This window comes from Coregonus lavaretus (assembly GCF_964263955.1).
Source record: "Coregonus lavaretus genome assembly, chromosome: 9".
NCBI classification, from domain to species: domain Eukaryota; kingdom Metazoa; phylum Chordata; class Actinopteri; order Salmoniformes; family Salmonidae; genus Coregonus; species Coregonus lavaretus.
The window spans coordinates 58,103,398-58,115,669 of NC_139996.1; the positions used below are offsets into that span (position 1 = coordinate 58,103,398).

The 12,272-nt window shown below is 43.9% G+C and overlaps 1 protein-coding gene across 1 annotated transcript in view; it reads right to left on the reverse strand.

Moving 5' to 3' along the window:
- The window catches only part of brsk2a (BR serine/threonine kinase 2a), a gene marked incomplete at both ends in the record, with an annotated part of 414,243 nt that overhangs the window by 255,285 nt on the left and 146,686 nt on the right, over positions 1-12,272 (reverse strand). The window lies entirely within an intron of this gene.

Below are 12,272 nucleotides of genomic sequence, written 5' to 3' on the forward strand. Positions count from 1 at the left end.
TGGGGAGCTAAAAACAGGAAATTAAACTCTTTCTGTCAGATTCTGGGTTAGCCAAAGCTAGCTAACTAGCCATTTGATATGCACTTGTCCTCAAAACACAATTTCAACAGCAGAATTATATCTTAGAAATACTTATCTTTCTCCAGAAATATATGATACAGTGGGGAAAAAAAGTATTTAGTCAGCCACCAATTGTGCAAGTTCTCCCACTTAAAAAGATAAGAGAGGCCTGTAATCTTCATCATAGGTACACGTCAACTATAACAGACAGAATGAGAAGAAAAAAAATCCAGAAAATCACATTGTAGGAATTTTAATGAATTTATTTGCAAATTATGGTGGAAAATAAGTATTTGGTCAATAACAAAAGTTTCTCAATACTTTGTTATATACCCATTGTTGGCAATGACACAGGTCAAACATTTTCTGTAAGTCTTCACAAGGTTTTCACACACTGTTGCTGGTATTTTGGCCCATTCCTCCATGCAGATCTCCTCTAGAGCAGTGATGTTTTGGGGCTGTCGCTGGGCAACACGGACTTTCAACTCCCTCCAAAGATTTTCTATGGGGTTGAGATCTGGAGACTGGCTAGGCCACTCCAGGACCTTGAAATGCTTCTTACGAAGCCACTCCTTCGTTGACCGGGCGGTGTGTTTGGGATCATTGTCATGCTGAAAGACCCAGCCACGTTTCATCTTCAATGCCCTTGCTGATGGAAGGACGTTTTCACTCAAAATCTCACGATACATGGCCCCATTCATTCTTTCCTTTACACGGATCAGTCGTCCTGGTCCCTTTGCAGAAAAACAGCCCCAAAGCATGATGTTTCCACCCCCATGCTTCACAGTAGGTATGGTGTTCTTTGGATGCAACTCAGCATTCTTTGTCCTCCAAACACGACGAGTTGAGTTTTTACCAAAAAGTTATATTTTGGTTTCATCTGACCATATGACATTCTCCCAATCCTCTTCTGGATCATCCAAATGCACTCTAGCAAACTTCAGACGGGACATGTACTGGCTTAAGCAGGGGGACACGTCTTGCACTGCAGGATTTGAGTCCCTGGCGGCGTAGTGTGTTACTGATGGTAGGCTTTGTTACTTTGGTCCCAGCTCTCTGCAGGTCATTCACTAGATCCCCCCGTGTGGTTCTGGGATTTTTGCTCACCGTTCTTGTGATAATTTTGACCCCATGGGGTGAGATCTTGCGTGGAGCCCCAGATCGAGGAAGATTATCAGTGGTCTTGTATGTCTTCCATTTCCTAATAATTGCTCCCACAGTTGATTTCTTAAAACCAAGCTGCTTACCTATTGCAGATTCAGTCTTCCCAGCCTGGTGCAGGTCTACAATTTTGTTTCTGGTGTCCTTTGACAGCTCTTTGGTCTTGGCCATAGTGGAGTTTGGAGTGTGACTGTTTGAGGTTGTGGACAGGTGTCTTTTATACTGATAACAAGTTCAAACAGGTGCCATTAATACAGCTAACGAGTGGAGTACGGAGGAGCCTCTTAAAGAAGAAGTTACAGGTCTGTGAGAGCCAGAAATCTTGCGTGTTTGTAGGTGACCAAATACTTATTTTCCACCATAATTTGAAAATAAATTCATAAAAAATCCTACAATGTGATTTTCTGGAGAAAAAAAATCTCAATTTGTCTGTCATAGTTGACGTGTACCTATGATGAAAATTACAGGCCTCTCTCATCTTTTTAAGTGGGAGAACTTGCACAATTGGTGGCTGACAAAATACTTTTTTCCCCCACTGTATATCACTTTTTGGTTTATCCCTCTGTACTGGTACATCTCTACTACTCACATCATTTCTCTCAGGATCCCTCCCCCTTGACCCATCTTCCTCTACTTTCTTCACTGCCTCTGCATATGACAACTTCTTCTCTACTCTTACCCTGGATACCTCAAACTGCTTCTCTCGCACTGGACATGTCTGATCCTCAGCCCCATGGCCACCCCTACAATTAGCACACACCACCACTTTCCCCACTGCTTCACACTCCTTTGTCTCATGCCCTTCTGCACACTTCTCACACCTTGGAATCTCCCTCCTACACACTGCTGCCACATGCCAATAAGTTTGACACCTGTAACATCTTAAGGTATTCGGTACATATGCTCGCACTGGATAACTTATATATCCTAACCTCACTTTCTCATGGCAAAGACTCAACTTCAAAACTCAAAAGAACAGAAAATGACTCTTCTGTTTCCCCACTCTCGCCACCCTGTTTACGTCGCACCAAACGACGAGCATCACACACACCGGGAGTCATCTCCTTCAGTTGGTCAACTTTTACATTCACTGCTACTCCAGTAATCACTCCTCTCAATGGCGCCCTTTTCTTAAGAGTGAAACAATTCACAATTCTTTCCCCCATTTGTTTAACTCTGAGCGCCTTCTCCCTCTGCCCAACAGAAACACAAACAATTATCACTAGACCACTTCTGGTTACCCTCACCGATTCCACTTTACCCAACGCTCGTTTCACCCATCTTGAAACCACAATTGGATCAGCCAAAAGGCAAGGATCCATTTTTTCCACAAACTTCACTCCTACTGTCACAGACTCATCTTTATCCTGACCCGCTGTGCAATCCTCGGGCTCCGAGTACTTCACCACACCTTCCACCTCTGATACATCACCCTCATTCACTTCCATTTCTACTCCTGTCTTCAGCTCACTTTGCTTACATTTCCTACCACTCTCCTTTAACAAACCTTCTCACTTTTTCCCGCCATTTTTAACTGACTCAAACTCTCTCTTAGACCTCCTCTGCCTCTCTTTTTCCCTCCATTCCTCCTCATTCATCCAAGTATACGTCTCCTTATGATAATACTGCATTTCTCCAAACCTATATATGTTTCTTGCCTTCTCTAAGGACTCCATTTCCCCCCTCCTTTCCCTTCCGGCGTCTATTCTATTCTCGGCCGTGACCTCTTCATTGCTCTCCTCTTCTGATCCGCTGTCCTCCTCTCCTGAATCACCATTGTCTTCCGATCCCTCATCCGAACTGTTATCCTCACTATAATCGGGACTTACTCCCTTTCCAACTGCTCGTCTTTTCGCTGAAGACGCCATGCTCCACCCAATGCAGCTTCTTCCCAGAAGGCAAAGACTCAACTTCAAATCTCAAAAGAACAGACAATCACTCTTCTGTTTCCCCACTCTCGCCACCCTGTTTACGTCGCACCAAACGACGAGCATCACACACACCGGGAGTCATCTCCTTCAGTTGGTCAACCTTTACATTCACTGCTACTCCAGTAATCACTCCTCTCTTCGTACTTCCGGCCTCAGAGATAAAACTGGGTTTGACGGACAACTTTGAGAGCCAATTGAGTTTTGATGACAAGCTATTTTGAATATATTTCATTGGTTAAGGGGTTGTGAAACATTCATACAAACTTAAAGGGGAACCAACAGTATAATGTAAAAAATTGAAAATCCAAACATTTGGTTAGAAGGTTTTAATCCGACAGCGATGATATGATAATATACATCTATATAACTAAAGTGATTTGGTCAAATGTAACGGAATAAAAAGTAAGTTCCTTCAGAAATTACTTGAGTAAGAGTACAAGTACCTCCCACAGAGAGTAACTAGAAAAGTACTAGTTAAATTACATTAAAAGGGCATTAGTGGACCAGATTTAAACCCATGCCTACTCTTGCATATGTGTACCATTGTCAGCAGCTGTACTCACTAGACCACACAGGCACTGAGATAACCATTCATTTATTTAGCCTATTGCTAGTCTCGAACATATAATAAAACAATTGAACTAAAAAAAAACGGATTTTCCCTAACAAAACATACATCTACCCCCCTATAAATATTAATCAATTTATTATAATCCACATAAGAATTCACACAAGACGTGCTGTAGCCTGCACGTAGCCTACATACGCTACTTGAACTGACGACCAATGGACCTGCAGTCTAAATGATTGTATAGCCTACAAACACCACTTCCAGCTGCCCCCTGGCGTCGATTATTTTCCTCCTTTGACGAAATGGGTCAAATTAAGATCCGACATCTGTATTCTGAAAATACAGATGTGTTCAAAACTGATATAACACACTGATCCACCCATCTGTCTGATTGGCTGTCCACACATGATCCCGCTTAGGGCTGCACAATTAATTGAATTCTTATCGAAATTGTGATGTTGACATGTGCAATATCCATATTCCAAGAGGCTGCAAATCTGTAATATTTTGAAACGCCACTCTGGTGCATGAAATGCGTTGTGGGAAACTCGGAAAAGGCTACTTGTAAACTGGGGGCAACAAGTTGTGTGCATTCACATGCTTTGAAACACTGATCAGCTAATGGCAAACAAGATGTATCAACCATAAACGGAAAGTACAGCTATCATGCTCGTAAACAAATTATAGTGTTCAAAAAACATATAAATAGCTTGTTTTTTATAAAATACTGTATGTTTTGTTGTTGCATTTAATTGCTGAAAAATGCTGTCATCAAGGTAATTTCCTTAGACTTCAGCATGTGGGAGAAGTCGAAGCACAGGAATGATAGACCAGTTTCCCGCTAGTACTTACGAGTTGTTTTATTTTTATTTTATTTCACCTTTATTTAACCAGGTAAGCCAGTTGAGAACAGGTTCTCATTTACAACTGCGACCTGGCCAAGATAAAGCAAAGTAGTGCAATAAAAACAACACAGAGTTACATATGGGGTAAAAAAAACATAAAGTCAGAAATACAACAGAAAATATATATACAGTGTGTGCAAATGTAGCAAGTTATGGAGGTAAGGCAATAAATAGGCTATAGTGCAGAATAATTACAATAGTATTAACACTGGAATGCTAGATGTGCAAGAGATGATGTGCAAATAGAGATACTGGGGTGCAAAAGAGCAAAATAAATAACAATATAGGGATGAGGTAGTTGGGTGGGCTAATTTCAGATGGGCTGTGTACAGGTGCAGTGATCGGTAAGGTGCTCTGACAACTGATGCTTAAAGTTATTGAGGGAGATAAGAGTCTCCAGCTTCAGAGATTTTTGCAATTCGTTCCAGTCATTGGCAGCAGAGAACTGGAAGGAATGGCGGCCAAAGGAGGTGTTGGCTTTGGGAATGACCAGTGAGATATACCTGCTGGAGCGCAGACTACGGGTGGGTGCTGCTATGGTGACCAATGAGCTAAGATAAGGCGGGGATTTGCCTAGCAGTGATTTATAGATGGCCTGGAGCCAGTGGGTTTGACGACGAACATGTAGTGAGGACCAGCCAACAAGAGCGTACAGGTCACAGTGGTGGGTAGTGTATGGGGCTTTGGAGACAAAACGGATGGCACTGTGATAGACTACATCCAATTTGCTGAGTAGAGTGTTGGAGGCTATTTTGTAAATGACATCGCCGAAGTCAAGGATCGGTAGGATAGTCAGTTTTACGAGGGCATGTTTGGCAGCATGAGTGAAGGAGGCTTTGTTGCGAAATAGGAAGCCGATTCTAGATTTAACTTTGGATTGGAGATTCTTTATGTGAGTCTGGAAGTTGAGTTTACAGTCTAACCAGACACCTAGATATTTGTAGTTGTCCACATACTCTAGGTCAGACCCGTCGAGAGTGGTGATTCTAGTCGGGTGGGCGGGTGCTAGCAGCGTTCGATTGAAAAGAGTTGGAGGGGAGTTCAAGTGGATTTTTCAGAGTTGTATATGCTCGTATTTACAAATTTACGACATGTCATGAACACAGCATTATAGTTCACTCCATTTGCTACTTGAGTATGCTTCCCATACAACAAACCCTTTAGCAGTGAAATTGCTCAACCACTTGGCATTCATGGTCAATGCAACAGATGCAACAAGATGTTAGTGAAAACGATGCTGCTTTCCACTTTGCTTCTTAATCTAAATATCTATATTATTCTATTAGTTTGTGTGTCTTACAATCTGCAGAAAGCTAATTAGTTAGTATTTTCTTAGCAAGTTGTGCCCAAAACATGTGTGTTAACGCTAATAATCGCTAGTTAGCTGGCTAACTGGCTAGATGAACCGAGCCAGAGCAAATGTTAGCTTGTCTAGCTAATTCAGCCTGAGACCAGTGGTGGTGTAGGCCTAGATCAGCATGTTGTTTGTGTAACGGTATGTTCTGAATAAGAGAGGAATAGGTAAAGCATAAATGTTACATGAATCAGAGACGGTAGAGAAAAATGTAACATCAATTCAAATATATTGAGGGTCGCCTGGAAAACACTGACCAACACTATGGTTCCTACCCTGTCACAACAACTCCTCCCAGGATTTTCCAATTCAGTTTTTTTTCTTTGTTTGAGAGCCATCTCTCCTCTCTCTTTCTCTCTCCTTGAGCTGCCACGGCGACTAGGCTCTGTCATCAACAGCAACCCATGTGTACACGTAAACACAATTATGCAGTCGAAAATAACTCAGGAAGTTCAAGTTGCCTTGACGATGCAAATAAATAAGTTTCCCAGGCTTTGATGACTGGGTGCTGCATGGGGCGTGCACCTGACACATGCCAACCAAAGATCAGAGAGAGGGGGGAAAAGAGAGATGGAGAGGGGGAATTGGCAGCTAAAGGTAAGCGGGATTGGCAGCTACTTGACAGGGCATGTGACAAAGTGACAAATACGTAAGAGTGTGAGCAGATGTGTGTAACCTAATTTGAAACAGAACCAAAAATGTGGAAGAGTACAGTTGTGGGCACTAGAAAGTGAGGCTGTGCCGCAGCATTGGTAGAACAATTTCCTGGTTATCAGAATCGGTCCTGACTGGGGCTAGGAGATAGAGAGGACTGAGACAGGCACTGGAATCTCCTAAAAAAAGGAATGGGGACGTCGGAAGGTGAGAGAGAGACAAAGAGAGAGAGAGAGACAGAGGAACAGAGGGAATGTGGGGGCTGGAAATAAGACAGGATGGAGAGATACATGTACAAAGAGAGAGAGAGAAAGAGAGAGAGAGAGAGAGAGTGATGCAGCCAAAACAGAGGGAATGTGAGGACAAACAAGAAGACACGATGGAGGCATTAGTGGATGAAGGGATGGAAAGAGAGATTGAGAGAGGATGGAGAGATGCAGTCATAACAGAGGGAGTGGGAGGCCTGTAGGGGCGGGGTTTGCAGTTTGATCTATTTTTAATGCCTCTGACTGTGGATCAGCAAAAGGAATTCCTAATTACCATACTCATGAATATGCAATCAGGATTCTTTAATTATCTAGCCGAGCACCCATCACACCAGACGGCATAAACAAACACACACACACACACACACACACACACACACACACACACACACACACACACACACACACACACACACACACACACACACACACACACACAATCATGTATAGAGACATAGACACACACATATGAACAGAAGGGCAAGAGAGGACAGGTACAGTACTTGAGACTGTGCATGTGTGTGTGTTGTGTGTGTTCAACCTGCACGTGATACTGTCTTCAGTAACATGTAGCCTAAATACATTGAGGTAGGCACACGCACAGACACACACCTGTACATACCCCCACACACAAAAACACACACACACACAAACACTCACACGCACATACCCACAGACACACACACATACTCACTCAGGCACACATGCACAAACGAACACACGCACGAACACACGCACAAACGAACACACGCACAAACACACGCACAAACGAACACACGTATGCACACAGACAGACAGACAAATACACAAACACAGACACATACACACACAAACATCCCAAGGAGAAGATGAGCAAAAGATCAATCAACATTATAAACAGTCTAACAGTCTAGTCAGTCTAGCAGAACGCCTATTGATGATCATGTGACTTCATACAGTAGACAAACTAGAAGCATCCCCCAGACACCACTCACACTGTCTGACTTCTACTGCTACTGTCTGTCTGCGGTTTGTTAGACAAGCCTTAAATATGAATTATGGAACATTCAGTGAGCTTGATATTTTAGCAAATTTATAGCAATATTGTAGGGATGTCACAATACTAGTATCGTGATATTACGATATCGATTTTCAATGGCAAAAAGGCTCTGTGACTCTGGGTGAACACATAAGACTCTGTTTCCAACATCAGGACTGTTTTCCTCAAGAGTTCAAGTCTGCTTCATGTTTTGTTTGCTTGCCATGATACTTATGGTATCACGACAACCCTAGTAGGAAGGTAGGCAAACACAGGGCCAAAAGTAAGTAACGCAAAAGTGCAGATTTTGTGTGTAAACACTGCTCACCGTCTACACGCAAACCGGGCCAGTACACATAGTTTCATGAAATTAAAGCCATTCAGATCACAGTGGTGTCTGCAGGAAGTTTCTTCCACAGGCTCTTCCACTACTGTCTTGGCCTCCCTCTTCCTCAGCCCTTTCAGCGTTCACACTGATAGTTCAGGCTCTTTTACTCTTGTCTTGGCTTCCCGCTGCCTCCGCCGTTTCAATATTCACCCAATAGTTTCTCTATTCACTTCCCAAACCCTGCTGGGTAGCTCACACTGATCACTGTGTTACACAAATACAGAGAGAGTGTTTCGTGCAGAATGTGTAAAAACATTCTGGGGAAAATTGAGCTGGGGGTTTATTTTCCTCTGGTTGTACATTTAACATACTGGTAGAAATGAGGTAGAACGGATTTAAGTTTCCCATTAAAGTTCCCGGCCACTAGGAGCTTTGCCTCTGGATGAGCGTTTTCCTGTTTGCTTATGGCCTTATACAGCTCATTGCGTGCGGTCTTAGTGCCAGCATCGGTTTGTGGTGGTAAATAGACAGCTACGAAAAATATAGATGAAAACTCTCTTGGTAAATAGTGTGGTCTACAGCTTATCATGAGACCTCAGGCGACCAAAACCTCAAGACTTCCTTAATATTAGATTTGTGCACCAGCTGTTGTTTACAAATATACACAGACCGCCACCCCTTGTCTTAACGGAGGCAGCTGTTTTAGCTTGCTGATGCAGCGTATATCCCGCCAGATGTATGTTATCCATGTCGTCGTTCAGCCACGACTCGGTGAAACATAAGATATTACAGTCTTTAATGTCCCGTTGGTAGAATATTCGCGATCGTAGTTAGTCTATTTTGTTATCCAATGACTGTACATTGGCTAATATGACTGATGGTAGAGGCAGATTACCCACTCGCCGTCGGATCCGTACAAGGCTCCCGACCTACGTCCCCGATATCTCTGTCTCTTTCTCATGCGAATGATGGGGATTTGGGCCTTGTCGGGTGTCTGAAGAAAAACCTTTGTGTCCGACTCGTTAAAGAAAAATAATTTGTCCAATACGAGGTGAGTAATCACTGTCATGATATCCAGAAGCTCATAAGAGACGGTGGCAGAAACATGATGTACAAAATAAGTTACAAATAAAGCGAAAACACACACACAATAGCACAATTGGTTAGGATCCCGTAAAACGGCAGCCATCTCCTCTGGCGCCATTCTTCTTCTAGAACCCGGGACCTCTGTCTCGTAAACACACGTGACTGCCCTCCTAAAACTTTCTTAGCCAGTTGCACCACTGAAAAGCTAGCAATTCGGCGACGTGAGTGGACAAATTTAAGGCTGAGGAGAGAGGTTAAAAATCCTCATCTGTTAACACACATGGAAACAAATCTATTGTTCAATTAAGTGTGTCTTGTAACGTTGTTTGGGCTGCTTCCACCAAAATCCCTACAATGTGACTGCCCGTTCCATTACTAGTGAGCCCTCTACTAGTAGTGAGCCACAGATGAACTCTTCCTTCTAACCTAAGTCCACCTTTCTACCCACTAATACAAACTCCACACTGAATACTTTCACAAAAAATGTGTCTTATGAGTAGAAAAAGACACGCCAGTACGATGTGACCAAAAAATAATCTGAAGCGCTCAATGGGGGCTCGGTGTGTGTATGGGGAAAAGGTCTATGCAGTTGATCCTGGAACAGTGTCTTCCTGTTCCAGGATAAACTGTATAGACAAGAATTTCCAGACGGTGGCTGCGTCCACTGGCTGGAACGACCAGGCCCTGTTGACGGTTTTCCGCAGCGGGCTACAGGCGGATGTCCAGACCAAGCTGGCCTGTCGCGATGAGGACCTCACGCTGGAACAGCTCATCGCCATGGCCATCCGCCTGGATAATCTCCTGCGTGCCCGACGTCGCCCTTCCCAGGGGTTCGGGTCTCTCCCAGGAACCTCCAGCGAGACTGAGCCCATGGAGGTGGGCATGATGCAACTTCCCCCAGAGGAACGTCAACTCCGCCGTCAACAGGGTCTCTGCTCCTACTGCGGGGAGTCGGACCACCAATTCTGGAACACATGTCCCAGAAGGAGAACCAGGCGAGGAAGCGACAGGCAGAGGAGCGCTCCTGCACCTTCCCAGGTAGGCGTGGATGTGCCTTGCTCCTCTCTGTCCACCCAGCCCGTCCTCCTCCCTGTCACCTTCCCGGACTATCCTGGTCCCCCACTGAGTCCTGCCCTAGTAGACTCAGGTGCTGCAGGCAATTTCCTAGACCGGTCAGTGGCCTTATCATTACGCATTCATCTAGTCTCTTTACAACCCCCTATCCCAGTCCATGCCCTAGACAACCGTCCCCTAGGAACAGGACTGTAGTGCCAGACCACGATTCCCATTTCTTTTCGAATACTTTTCGAAGACTTCTGCCACGTGGCGTATCTACGTGCCCTCTGATGTGCGGGACCGTCTCCTCGCCTGGGCACACACAGCACCAGGCCTTCATGCAATGCCTGAGGGTCACGGTCAGCCTCACCTCCGGGTTCCGTCCCCAATCAAATGGGCAGGTGGAAAGGGTAAATCAGGAACTTCGTAGTTACTGTCAGGACCGGCTGGAGGAGTGGAATGCGTTTCTGCCTTGGGCAGAATACGCACAAAACTCCCTCCGTCACTCCTCCACTAACCTCACACCCTTTCAGTGTGTTCTAGGCTATCAGCCAGCCCTGGCACCCTGGCACCGTAGTCAGATCGAGGCTCCTGCGGTGGACGATTCTGGCACGCCGAGGAGGTATGGAACACAGCGCACGCCCGTCTCCAGCACGTCGTCCTCCGGCAGAAGGTGCAGGCCGATTGTCACCGCAGCGTGGCCCCAGTCTTTCACAGCCTTCACTTTGGCTCCCCCTCCTGTCCAGCTCAGGCATTCGGCGTCGCCAGCCTTTTAGCTGCTGCCAAACCTGCTGCTGGCAAATGCCCTTCACTCATCAACAACCCCGTACTTGGCTCTTCATCATTACACACACCTGGTTCCAATCTCCACTCTATCACTGTATATATACTCCCTCTGTCATTTGTCTTTGTCGGTCTTTGTATATGTTGCTTGTTTTCCTGAGAGGAATCTCTCCTACTATTTCCTGAGTACTTTATATTTTGCACCATGGGTTTCGTCCCGCTTTAAGCGATGGTGCTTTAATAAATTCAGTAGTTCTAAACATGTGACTGCCTCCTGCCTACTCCTCTCTACACTTGTGACACTTTTGACTGGTACTGTATATGAGCAAAAATTATTCCACTTTATTTGGAACGGCAAACCAGACAAAATTAAACGGGCCTATTTATACAATGAATATGAATTTGGAGGGGAAAAAGTATTAAATATTAAAGGATTGGACCTCTCACTAAAGGATTCAATCATATAAAAACTATACTTAAATCCAAACTCGTTCTCTAGTAGATTAGTAAGAATGGCTCACCCCGTGTTCAAGAATGGCCTTTTCCCCTTCAATTAGATTACAACCTCTCACTTTCGGTTATTTGAAAATGAAATAATCTCCAAAATATCAATATAAAACATTTAAAAAGCAATAGAAAGCTGGTTGCAATTTCAGTTTAATCCACCAGAAAATACTAAACAAATATTAGAACAAATATTATGGTTAAACGGAAATATACTAATTGATCAAAAAAATGTTATTTTGGGAAAGAAATGTTTAAAAACGGTACAATCTTTGTAAATGATATCATACATAGGACTGGTGGAGTTATGTAAAAAATGTATGCAAATATCTGCTCTATCCAAAATTACAACCAACTGATTGCAGGAGGCAAGTGGTAAGGAACTTGTCTGTCGGCCCTGCATTAATGACCAAAATTGGCTATAGAAAATTTTAATAAATAAAAAGTATACCAGTTTCATTTAAAGACCAAAATATTGACAGCTGTGCTATACAGGTTGCAAAATAGTTGGTAGGAGATTTTCGATGTACCGATTCCATGGCACATGGTTTATAAACTGATATACAAAACGACGTCGGATTCAAAACTTAAAAGT